At 34.4% G+C, this 12,593-nt stretch overlaps 1 protein-coding gene across 4 annotated transcripts in view; it reads left to right on the forward strand.

Moving 5' to 3' along the window:
• The first annotated feature begins 5,456 nt into the window (after positions 1 to 5,456).
• The window catches only part of VEPH1 (ventricular zone expressed PH domain containing 1), a 153,802-nt gene continuing 146,665 nt past the window's right edge, over positions 5,457 to 12,593 (forward strand). Inside the window, exon 1 of one of the 4 annotated variants that reach the window (XM_081956340.1) lies at positions 5,457 to 5,696. The gene's annotated coding sequence lies outside the window, so the exon portion shown is untranslated. Of the gene's footprint in view, positions 5,697 to 8,220; positions 8,262 to 12,593 lie in introns of those variants that run through there. The other 3 variants (XM_081956339.1, XM_081956335.1, XM_081956337.1) reach the window with 3 other exon arrangements.

Consider the following 12,593-nt stretch of genomic DNA (forward strand, 5'->3'; position numbering starts at 1 on the left):
CAATTATTACTATATATGCTTCAAAATAATTTGGAAAATGCTTCACATCCTGAATGAGCTATAAAATCTTGTTCATTAAAACTTTATTTTTCCAAGCTTCCACATGAACTTGAAAAAAAGAGTCAAGATAATTACATATAATTGAATCAGGTTTTGTTTATCATAAATGCATGAATAAATGCTCAAAATCTTGAAACAGCCAACCTTTGGATGTTTCAGTCCAAAAGCAGAAAGATGCTTCAGAGTAGGCACACATGCTGTACCTTTCTTCATTAAAGAATTTTTCTTTCTGAAATACTAAAGAATTTTCTCTCATACTCATTTCTTCTTTTAAAAAGCCGCATCTTTTCTTGAAATAGTGTATTGTATCTTCATTTTTTAAAATAAACACGACCATGTTATGTATATTGGTAAACTTGCTCCTAGTTCTTACTAAGGAAGTTTGATTGAATGAAAATAATACAACATATTGCTTATAAATGAAGTATGTGTTTATCTGCTCCTAATCTTTTAACAGTCTAAATTTGATCAATGCATGATTTTCAATCAATACATCATTTTCAAAAATGTTCTGCTGAAAAAAATCTAACAATCTAGAGAAATGCATGACTGTGATAATAACAACTTGTTATATTTATAACAGCATCTATGTTTTCTTTTAAAATCTATTTTCAATATGATTTTTGTATAAACTTTGAACAACTCTAAAGTAACTGTTCACCCACCTCAAATTAGAACCCTTTAACATTCACTTCTTTTCCCACCAGCAGATTTTAGATGTAATACCAATCTTTAGAATTAGAGTGATAGCTGCACCAAACTAAAGTGAGGAGTGAAGAAATGGGAAAGGTACAGAATGGAAAAGGACTGTTGGTGGTGCAGTGGTTAGAATGTAGTATTGTAGACTAACTCTTCCCACAGCCCAGAGTTTGATCCTGACCGGCTCAAGGTTGTTTCAGCTTTCCATCCTTCTAAGGTCAGTAAAATGAGGATCAAGATGGTTGAGAGCAAATTGCTGACATTTGTAAATTGCTCAGAGAGTGCTGTGGAGTGATATTTGATATTGCTATAGCCAATACAAACCATAAAACGACCTGGTATTTTCAAAAACAAAAATAAGATTCTTGCTTAGTATGGCACTTTTTATTAGAATAAGATGATTCTTTCAGAATGATCTGGACCCCTATTTTAATGTGTATGGTCAAAATTCATATTCTGAAGCTTCAATATGTATTGTTAACAAGTACAATACATGCAGAGAACTAGATTGTGAGTGCCACCTTGTGAGCGAAAAGGTGTGTGTAACAGAAAGAGGATATGCAAAAAGGCTTATATCTGCTCTGAATTGTGTGGTATGTTTCTAGTCTAAACATCTGGAGGCACAATGTGTGTACAGCCAAGCTACTTTTTACATTAATGTTAATCAAAATAACGCACTCAGTATTGACAAGATTATTGCTAACATTAATTCTAGAAAATAGAATTACTAGAAAAATTACCTCCATAAGAAGAAACCTTTCTTCACCTTTTTAAAAAAAATTCTCTGAAATAGAAAAAATAGCCTTTCAATAGAATAAGGAGTTGGTTTTGCCTTCTCATGGACAGATACATAGTTGTATCAAGAGGAAGGTTGATATGTTAGGTCAGAACATTAGCTTTACTATTACTGTAAGTGTTAAATGCAAATAAAATTCAGTGACCAAGTTAGATAAAACAATCACGAGTCTAGAAAGAAACAAATGCATTGTACATACATAACTAATACAGACAATTATTTTCTCTCTTAAAAATATTGTAAATATTTTAACTATAAAACTATCTGCAGTTGTGATTAGAATATTAAATAAGTAAGGATACATAATATTACCTTTATGATCATTTTTATGCCGAAGAAAAGGCCAGGCAAATTCAATTCACTGTATTAGATCTCTAAATAATTCCTTCTTAGCACATAAATATGAAATGTTCATGTATTCTTTAAAAAAAATAAGTTCAAAGTTCTCTTGGGTTTAGGTACCATTATTTTTAAAATGCATCTGGTTGTTGTTGTTTTTAATCTTGTGCACAGAAGAGCAGTTCAGCCATTGCTCAGTCTAAGTCATTCAGCATTTAGCATCCCACAGTTGCTAACCAGATTTCTTTGTAAAGCACATGAATAAAGCAGAAACGAAATAGCCCTACCAAAAAATACTTCAAAGCACATTCTATTTGAATCTGGAATGTGGTTTATAATAGAGTCATAATAGCAAGTGCAATTGATAAACATTTCCCTATCATCTAGCCTACCTCAGCCTAAGTGATGATCAGTAGAAGGGATCTCAAAAGTGAAGAGAAGAGAAGGGAGGGGGAAACCAGCTAACAAAAAACAAAAGGTGTAAGAAGGCAATATACTTTGCCTTCCCAATTGGACCAGGTTCTGAGAGATGCTGGAGAACCGGTAGCGGAAATTTTGAGTAGTTCAGTGAACTGGCAAATACCACCTCTGGCTGGCCCCAGAGTGGGGTGGGAATGAAGATTTTTCAATATCTTTCCCCCAGGAGTAGGGAGGGGAATGGGGATATCTTTCCCCTGGAATGGGGTGGGAATGGAGATTTTGCAGTGTCCTTCCCCTGCCATGCCCATCAAGCCACGCCCACAGAATTGGTAGTAAAAAAATTGAATTTCACCACTGAATTGGACCAAAAGTGCTTTTTTTCAAGAGGCAACTAGACTTTCTGGTTTTTCTTTGAAAATGTTTCCCTTCTCATACAAAAAGCTTCTTCACTCTGACTGGATGGTGGGGAATGGAAGGATTTATAGTCCTTGCAGATAGCTGGTCATTTTCATTCTTTTAGCAAGTTGTTGAGGCCGCCTGGAGGTTTATCTTTGTCGTTGGGGTCACCTGAGTAGTGCAAATGGGTGTGGAGCCTTCTTGGAACTGTTGAACGCAATGTGTTATAGAGTGGAGATAGATGGTGTATTCTCTCTGTTGAGAGAGTTTATGATAGTTCAGTTTTGACATAGATGGCCTTTTTGAGCGAAACATCTTCAAAGAAAAACCAGAAAGTCCAGTTGCCTCTTGAAAAAAGCACCTTTAGGACAACCGTGACCTGGATGACTGAGAATCTCCATAAACTTCCAGTTTGACTGGATTTTCACATCATTTCTTAGATAAAGAGAATTAATGTCTATACAGTTTGCTATGGAATTGGGTGGAGACATTATTAACCCGATTGAAGAAAGTTTATGAAGATTCCATAATGAATTTCAGAGTGCAGTATCATGTATTTGATGTACAGTAAAGGCTTTTGATGAGTTTGCACATTTCAAAAATAAAATTAAATTTGGCTGAAATACCATTTATCTTTTAGAGTGTTAATCTGATTTATCTCTGTTTTGTGATCTTTCTCCCTAATGTACTTGACAGCAAAATTCAATCGCTTTTACTACTGAGCTGGGCCTGAAAGGCCAATGCTCAATTTTCTGTTTCTCAGTTTTTATGCAATGTGTAAACTTGGGCACTTGATAAATTCAGACCTCAGGGACAATGCTAGAAAGCTATATTGTGAATATGAGGAACCATTTCTTTGGTTTATGTAATAGAGATTATTGGTTTATTTTTTTAACTTTATGAGAAAAATTGATTCTCTACAATATAGTGGAAATTTAGTCTGCTTTATTTCTGTACAAGAAGTTTTGTATCATTTTAAAATAATGGCAATTTCAGAGAATAATAGTGAACTAACAATGTTTTTATCAAAAATGAGTATAATGAGATAGGGTTAAGATGGCAAGGGACAATTTTAAGACAGCAAGGGACAAATGTGGCTAAGATCTATATATCTGCAGTAGCCATTTTTTATTGGGCACCTTGTTTCTTAGGTAGATTTTGTTCTACAAGAGTAAATATTTTTGAGCAGATGTTTGTTGCTCTACCCATTATTCTGAGATAGTTTTGAGAATGTCAGGTTGTCTGTCAATCTAGTTTAACACATATGTTCTCCAAATGACACATTCCATTTTCTATTTGAATCTTTTAACCATGATGTTAAGGTTTGAACTAAGATTACAGGGAGTCTCAATTTACAACAGTTGGACTACAATTGAGTCCAAAATTTCCATTGCTATCTGAGACAGTTGTTAAGTGAGTTTTGCCCCATTTTACGACCCACCTTGCCACAGTTATTAAGTGAATTACTGCAATTGTTAAGTTAGTCACAGAGCTGTAAAGTGAATCTGGTTTCCCCATTGATTTTGCAAAAAATGAACTTGTGACTCATAAATCTGAGTCAATCCATATGAAGATATGGTATACCCATAGAAAATATTTACTTCTTCATCTTTGTCCTTTTTATTTTACTACAATACTTAATACATACACATTGTGTGTGCTTTTATTTCAAAATATTCATATTTCTTCTAGCCATTTTTTCCTTTCCATTTAGTAAAATTCATCAGTTTTCCTTAAAAAAATGTTTTCTATTCTCAATCTTCTTGAATTAAAAAAAACCTCAAACTCTTAATGACACTATCAGCTTCTAGAATTTTAACTCATATCATCCAAAAGTTGTTAATGTTATTCAATTTAGGCATTTTAACAATGTATATGCTTTGGTTTTTTTCAATGTCACCCTTGAGTTTTTGTCTTAAGCATTACTTTTCACGATCTGCTTTTTTTTTTACACTGAATTCCTCAACTTCATTTTTTAACCACAAAAATATAAGAAATAAGTCTGTCAGATCAAGCTGTTTATTTGTCTAGCCTAGTGTTAATTTTTCCAAGAGTTTTTGCTTGCTCCTTTAAACTGGGGACACTGGAGACTGAACCCATTATAAAGAGCTTGAAGCTATCTAGATCAGTGGTTCTCAACCTGTGGTCCATGGACCCCTAGGGAGCTGCAATGTCATCACAGAGGGTCCACAAAGTTTTGAAGAAATGTTATAATTTAAGTCGAGTTAAGTCTTGGTGCATGGCCACAAAAGGTATTTGTCAATGGTGAAGAAAAGGTTCAGAACCACTGATCTAGATCACCTATCCCACAAATCAATAAATCAGTTGTACAGCAGAAATAGCATTCTCTTAATACTTAAATTTTACTACTAACTTTAAGAGTACTTGTAAATGTTTGTTCAAAGCATGTAGCCATAATGCAATTCCTGAAGGTTTTTTTTACATCTATTAAGAAAAGTAAGCAACATTTTCATTTGTGAAGAATGCAGCAGAACTAGTCAAACATTCTGTACTAAAGCATATATTTCAAGTGACAGAAAAGTTCAGCCTCTCCTCACACCCAGTTCCTTCTTAGCAGCCTAAGAATTCAGCAATCAAAAATGCAGTTTGGCTCAGTTAGCCCAAGAGTGCTCAAAAGATCAAGTATGCAGTTCAATTAACAACGCTCTCTGGATTGGTAACACAAGCAAGATAAAGGGTGTTTCTCTTGGCCAATAGAACATTCAGCTCAATTAGCTCTCCGTGCAGGTAGATAATTTCAGTATGTAACTTGATCTTGCAACCAGAAGACAGCTGACTAGCCATGCTTTCCAGTCTGTTAGCAACATTTGTAATTCTATGCTTATAGTTTTAATTGTTTGATATAATTTGATGTTACATGCACACTGAAAATTAATGCTGTTCAACCCCATATTCCTGGCTAATTCAGAATTGGATCTACAATTTATATGGAGTCATCTGATAGACTTCTGATTTCAGATTGCAGGTGGGAACAATATTTTAAAATTATAGGGGCATGTTATGTTTTTAATGTGTTTTTTACTTATGATTTATTATAAATGCATATGTTATTTCCTGTTTTAAGTACTGTTAGGTAAAGAGAGAAACTAAGAATAACCAATCACTAAACACTTTTTTAAAAATCTGAAAAACAATGATGTTAATCTTAGATAACTGTGTCCAGGGAGCATTTTTATTTATTTGTTTATTTATTTATTTTTAAATTGTAACCACCTTCTGAAATAGTATAAACCAAAACTGCTCAGTGAAAATATTGATCCTCTTACTGGATTTGTCACTTTTACCTGTGAACTTTCTACTCAAAACTTGAGGTTTAAATTTTAAAATGCCAAAAGATTATTGCTTAACATAAATAAAATTAACTTGGGCATGATTTGCCAGCAAGGTCTTATTTATAATCTTTACTTCTGTTTGCATTTTAATGTACTTACAGTAGTTACTTTGAATTGTCTGAAATATTCTTCTGAGTAAATCTGGATTATACTAAAATACTTTTTTCCCTATTTTGAACAAATTCTGGTGTGAATGTACATGTACTCTCATTGATAAATTGTAAAGATTCTTTATGATAAACTCATTGGTCTATCTAGTTCAGAAAATTGGCAAATATTCCTCAGAATATTCTAGAAGCTTCTTTCAAAGATGTGAGTCATAGAATCTGGAACCTTCCATCCATAGAATGTGAATTTTAATACTCTGCTTTAGCCCTTCCTGTCCTACTAATGTATTCAACCAATTTGAATAGCCTGGTTAGGAACTAATATATAGTTGAACATATAGCTCACCCCATAGGAATCTTGGTAATTTGCCTGCTAAGGTGTATTTTATTATCTAAAAGATAGAAGCAAATAATCAAGAAATGGGGCTAAGAGATTATTTTCTATATATAGGATAAGTGGGTACCAATCACACTAGGGAAATTAACAATTTTAATATGTCCACCTTACAAAAATTATATCTTCTCTCAAGTATTTTTTAAGTATTTTATGTCAACCAATTAATTTCAATTTTGGGAAGAAACCTTTTCCCACTGTCTGTGGAGTCACTAGCTTTCCTTTCCAACCAAAACAATACATAAGAATGCATTGTTTTTACCCAATACTAAGCATTTAGAAAAAAACAGTGGGTAAGTTCACCAATCATACGAAGTTTAAATGTTATGTTCTAGTACAGCGTGTTGACATATCCAATAGGGTGGAATGAGAATAAGTCATGCTGCCCCCACCTCACCCTGTCCGTTCAATCGAGTTCAATTTGCAGAACAAGTTTTCTTGGCAAGTTTTTTCAGAAGTGCTTTGCCTTTACCTTACCTTCCTGGGGCTGAGAGAAAGTGATTGGCCCAAGGTGACTTTGTGCCTAACGCAGGATTAGAACTCACAATCTCCCGATTTCTAGCCTGATGCTTTAACCACTACTCAAACTGGGTAGTCATGCTTTAGTCCCACTGAAATCACTTAGATTTAAGTTGATAATGATAGCTTGGTCTAATAATTTTATAAGGTTTAGGTTAATTTAGCTATATTTTATGATGAAATGCATTCTTTGATCACACAATAAGTACCGTATATCAATTAGTAAGTATATAAACTTACTGTGTGGGCCAAGATAATATGAAGCAGTGAAACAGGATTTTAGAAAGCCCATACAAAGATTTGAGAGTGTGTCAGCACATATGATGTAAAGGTAAATGTAAAGGTTCCCCTCATACATATGTGCTAGTTGTTCCTGACTCTAGGAGGCGGTGCTCATCTCCATTTCAAAGCCAAAAAGCCAGCGCTGTCCAAAGACATCTCCATGGCCATGTGGCTGGCATGACTAAGTGCTGAAGGCGCACGGAACGCTGTTACCTTCAAAGTAGTCCCTATTTTTCTACTTGCATTTTTTATGTGCTTTCGAACTGCTAGGTTGGCAGAAGCTGGGACAAGTAACGGAAGCTCACTCAGTTACGTGGCATTAGGGATTCAAACCGCCCAACTGCTGACATTTCTGATCGACAAGCTCAGTGTCTTAGCCACTGAGCCACTGTGTCCTTCTGCATCTGATGTATACCTCTTCAAAGAAATAGTCCCTACTTATTATGCTTCTAATGTTCTATGTGAATTTTCTCATGATGTCTTTGACCTACTGAGTCTCTCAAGATTATTACCTTTTGAAGTCAGGGCCATTGTAACAATAGACTTTATCATATTAAAGAATGTAAGGTTTCTAGACCTGTTTTTATTTTGAAATGCAGATTTGGCACAATTTCAAACAGTAGTTTTGTGGGGTCTGTACCTTCCTTTTCTTTTAGCCTCGCGTATTTGTATTACCTATTTTTAACTTGTTTTGCTATTCCTAAAAACAAGCTCTGTGACTTATATTAACCTCTAAATGATCTTTGTTATGGTTAAAGGTTTATTCATTAACTGAATTGAGAACCTCTCATCTCCTTTTAGAAGGGAGAAAATAAAACTCCTAACAGTATCCCTACAGTATGGCAACCACGTTAATTCATACTTGCAAATCAACTTCAATGCTTGATTCATTTCAGGTACACGTTTTGCAATCTGGTTTTTAAATAGAGGAATTAGGGAGAAATGTGGGAGAGGGTATTTACTTGCTTGATTCTACATGACAACGCCAGAATAATTGAATAGACTGTATGGTTAGTTTGACAAGGCAGAATATGAAATCAGTAGCCTCGCATACCAGAGGAAGGAAGTAGGCTCAGAGTCTCTGACAGTTATAATGAATTTTATCAGAATTTCTCCAAAGGCTGACCATTGTATGTTGAATTATTAAACCTTCCCTCCCCCCTCTTTCTGTGAGGTAATGAACAAATGTAAACCAACATGCATTTGTATTAGCTTTTTCAAGAATGAATAATTAATTGTGGGCCTGACATAGGAGATGTTTGGCTTCAAATGGCTGCATGTCAAAACCCATAAGCTGATCTCTGAGGCAGCAGAAAATCTAACTATAGTAATGGAGACTTGAGAGTTTTCATAGGATGGGATGTGCTATGGATACTTAAATGTGAACTTGCTGTATTGATGCTATTATGTTTTTATAGGTAGTGTCTGTAAGCAGTAAATTTTCGAAACACTATTAGAAGGTGAAGCAGGTTCTGATATTTCATTGTAAGTAGAGATAAATTGTGCCGAATTTTCCTTCAAGGCTTCAGGGTGCTATATTTATCTTACACCATTTCCTGTCCAAAGTACTGAAATATGAGATTTTTAATACAGGGACAGCTTTTGTTTAGGAGAACAAAAATTGTATTGTCTTATAATGAAGTTTCTGCAGTAGAAGCCCAGCTGGCTACGGACAACAGAACCGAGAGATTGCTATGAAACTGAACTCAAAGTAAACTCTGATGGGCAGAATCAACTGTTGTACTCTTTTGAGTCACTCTCAAAATCTTCAGTATGAAAGCTTTTCTGGAATGCAAGGCTATCTACAGATCTGGAACCTGCTCACCGTTCCTAATGAGCAAATGTAAACTGTAAGAGGTAGTATCATCATATGCATTCTGTTATTCTGGTCACAAGATTCAAGAATTTCATCACTAACATATATGAGGTTTGCTAGATGTTATCCCAAAGATCTGTGATCTGCATGGTGGTATACTGTTATGACTGCAACATGTGCTTCAACATCCCATTTTTTAAACAGAAAAATGAATATTGAGTGATATGCAACAGTAGTGCAAAATTTAACATTTGTGATTCTTCTACCATTTCTCCAGATCTACCCTCATATGTACACTTGTTATTTAGTGGTCTGACTACTTTTAAGGAGCTACAGTAATATAACTAAGTCTAAAGTATCACTAGTGTCTTCATTTTTATTTAACACTTGATATTAAGCTGGTTCACATTTTAATTTTAATATTTTAAGTAGAGTAACTGCATGAAAAAAACCCGTGAGTATGACACTTTTAATTGGTGAGCTATAACTGCTGCAATGATCTGATTTATCTAGCTAACAAAGATGCAAGAACCAAGTTCAGTGACCCCAAGTCAGTTGGGGTCAGGATTTAGTCAGTTCAAACTAGAAGTTGTAACATTTTTGTATTTTAGGACATACTTTTGTTTCAACAATAGCATTAAGTCTTATTGCATTATTTGTGTTCTTAGTAGGCTAGAAAAATGCTGTAGATATAATTTATTTTGACTTCAGTAAGGCATTTGATAAAGTAGACCACAACCTACTACTTATAAAACAGAAAAGTGTGGGTTAGACAGCCACCACTCCTTCTCCCGTTGATATATTTATATATCTATATATTTTAACCAAAATTCTTGGACCATTTTATTACACACTGTTTAACTTGTTCTTCTTTTATTTCTAATTTCTGTAAAAGGTTGTACATTTTAAGAATCACTAAAATACTAAGCAATCTGTATTCCACAAAGATATGCCTTATTTATTTATTTCTAAAGCACTTTAACAAAAACGTTTCTCCCCTTAATCAATTCAAAAACTTTCTGAAGTTAAATTCTAATCCAGTTTTTTGCCATTGTGCTTAAATTCTTTAAATTGTTGTTTTACTCTTCTCTTTAATCTACAATGAAGTATCTTTCGTCAGTAGTTTGTTATTCTTTTACAGAATTTTTAAGCGTGTTTAGGCCAAGATATAACTAAGGGTTTTGTTTTTTGCATGACTAGGATTCAATAATGAATCAAAGATTTGCAAGAGTTTACAGGTTAACTTTGCTTTTCATCTACATCTGTAGAAGACTCACAGACATATCTGTCCTAGATGAGAATCTTTATTGTAGACAAGAATGAAGCCTTACATGATAGTTGATTACCTGCTATCAGTGAGAAGATTGCATGAGCTTTATTGCCTTTACTTGGGGCTTCTTGATTACTGTTACAATATCCAGATATTGTGCTTTGTGTCCTTGGAGCCAAGAAGTTGTATGTTTACATAATGGTAATCTCCAGCATGGGACTTGTTGGTTACTACTTTAGTCTTCACATGATGGCAAGTGTATTATCTTCTAAAAGGCACTAATAATAGACAAAAGGAAATCAATCAGGAAATGCCTTCTTACAACAGACTGGCAGTCTTTCGTTCGATGAGTTAGGCAAAACATAAATTCTGATGACACTCTGCTCTCAGAAAATATATAAAACTGTATGTTTCACATCTGTGTCTTGAGTAACATAACATACACAAAGTAGGATTCCCCAATCCATGACATATAATTTTTATCATAGAGAACTCAACTAAGAATTAATTTGGAAAGCCTAAGTAAAATTGGGTACTTAGGAGCACAGAGCTATATAATAAACACCAGGCAATATACTGAATAGGGGAGACATGATAGCAGTGTTCCAATATCTCAGGGGTTGCCACAAAGAAGAGGGAGTCAAACTATTCTCCAAGGCAACTGAGGGTAGAACAAGAAGCAATGGGTGGAAACTAATCAAGGAGAGAAGCAACTTAGAACTGAGGAGAAATTTCCTGACAGTTAGAACAATTAATCAGTGGAACAGCTTGCCTCCAGAAGTTGTGAATGCCCCAACATTGGAAGTCTTTAAGAAGATGTTGGATAGCCATTTGTCTGAAACGGTATAGGGTTTCCTGCCTAGGCAGGGGGTTGGACTAGAAGACCTCCAAGGTCCCTTCCAACTCTACTATTGTATTGTATTGTATTGAATGCTGGAAGAAGGAATAACACAACAAGAATGAGGGAGAATTCATCATTCCTTACTATGATTTGGAACCTTAATTCTGACTGCCACACTGGTGAGGAAACCATTCCATTCTCTGATACAACTTTACATGAAGTTGCCCCATGCAGATATAGAACAAAAGGTTCCTTTAAGACAAATAAAGTGAATGTGTTCTCCTTAAGAGGAAAAAACAATCAACAGACCAGCAAGTTAAAGAATGCATTAAAAAAAACTATCATGATGTCATAAAGGCAGATAAAATTCTTGTTCAGTTAATAAGGGGAGTTATTTTTGTTGAAAAAAATTGGTACAAGTTAAGTATTAGGGGGAAGTTTGAACAAACCACATTTGGCAATGCATTATAATTCTGGAATGTTCACCTTTGACTTCTTATGAAACAGCCTAGTGCAGAAACATTTTTGTTGCTATAACTGCAAAAAAAATATTTCCCCCCTGCCCTATTACCTTGGGCAAAACCTTTCTGGAAGAATGAAGCTGGTATATGAAATAATGTTCTCTCTGCTCTGAAGTTATAACAGACAGATAAACAAAACAAAACAAAATAAAATAAAAGCAAATAATTAAAATTTGGAATGTAGATTTTCATGCAAACGGCCCTATCCTTTTCACAGCCTGAAACCTGTCATAATGGCCGTAACAAATCATTTTTACTTTATCAGTTTCCTTTTTCTAGTTCTAAGTGAATGTCATATAGCTACAGGGGAATTTAGCTGGAAAAAATAAAACACAATAGATCACATCTAGCATCCCTAGCCATAAAAAGAAACAAAATCTAGGTTTTGCTTTTGAATGTTCCTGCTTCTTCTTATCCAATGAGTTATTTGATAGACACAAAAAAGCATACACATACACAAATGTATATTTATCTAAACATATAGAATGATTTCACAGTGTACAAAACATTTATTATTAATGTCATTAATTTCAGGATCTTATTTATAAATGTTCATAAGGAAAGGGTATGAGTAACTTCAGTCACACTTTGTATTCCTAGCAAAATTATTCTTTGGAGAAAATGGTCTTCTCCACAGTAGTTTCATTCATTTGGTTTCTTTAAAAGAACAATAAAAACTCACTGGGGTGTCTCCCTAGGAGAGGATAGTTTTTCACCAACAGAGAGCACTCTTTCATCCACATAAAAACAAAATGCTCAAGTTGAAGACCTTTTGTAAAA

The sequence above is a fragment of the Natrix helvetica genome (assembly GCF_964273705.1).
Source record: "Natrix helvetica genome assembly, chromosome: 5".
Taxonomy (NCBI): Eukaryota; Metazoa; Chordata; class Lepidosauria; order Squamata; family Natricidae; genus Natrix; species Natrix helvetica.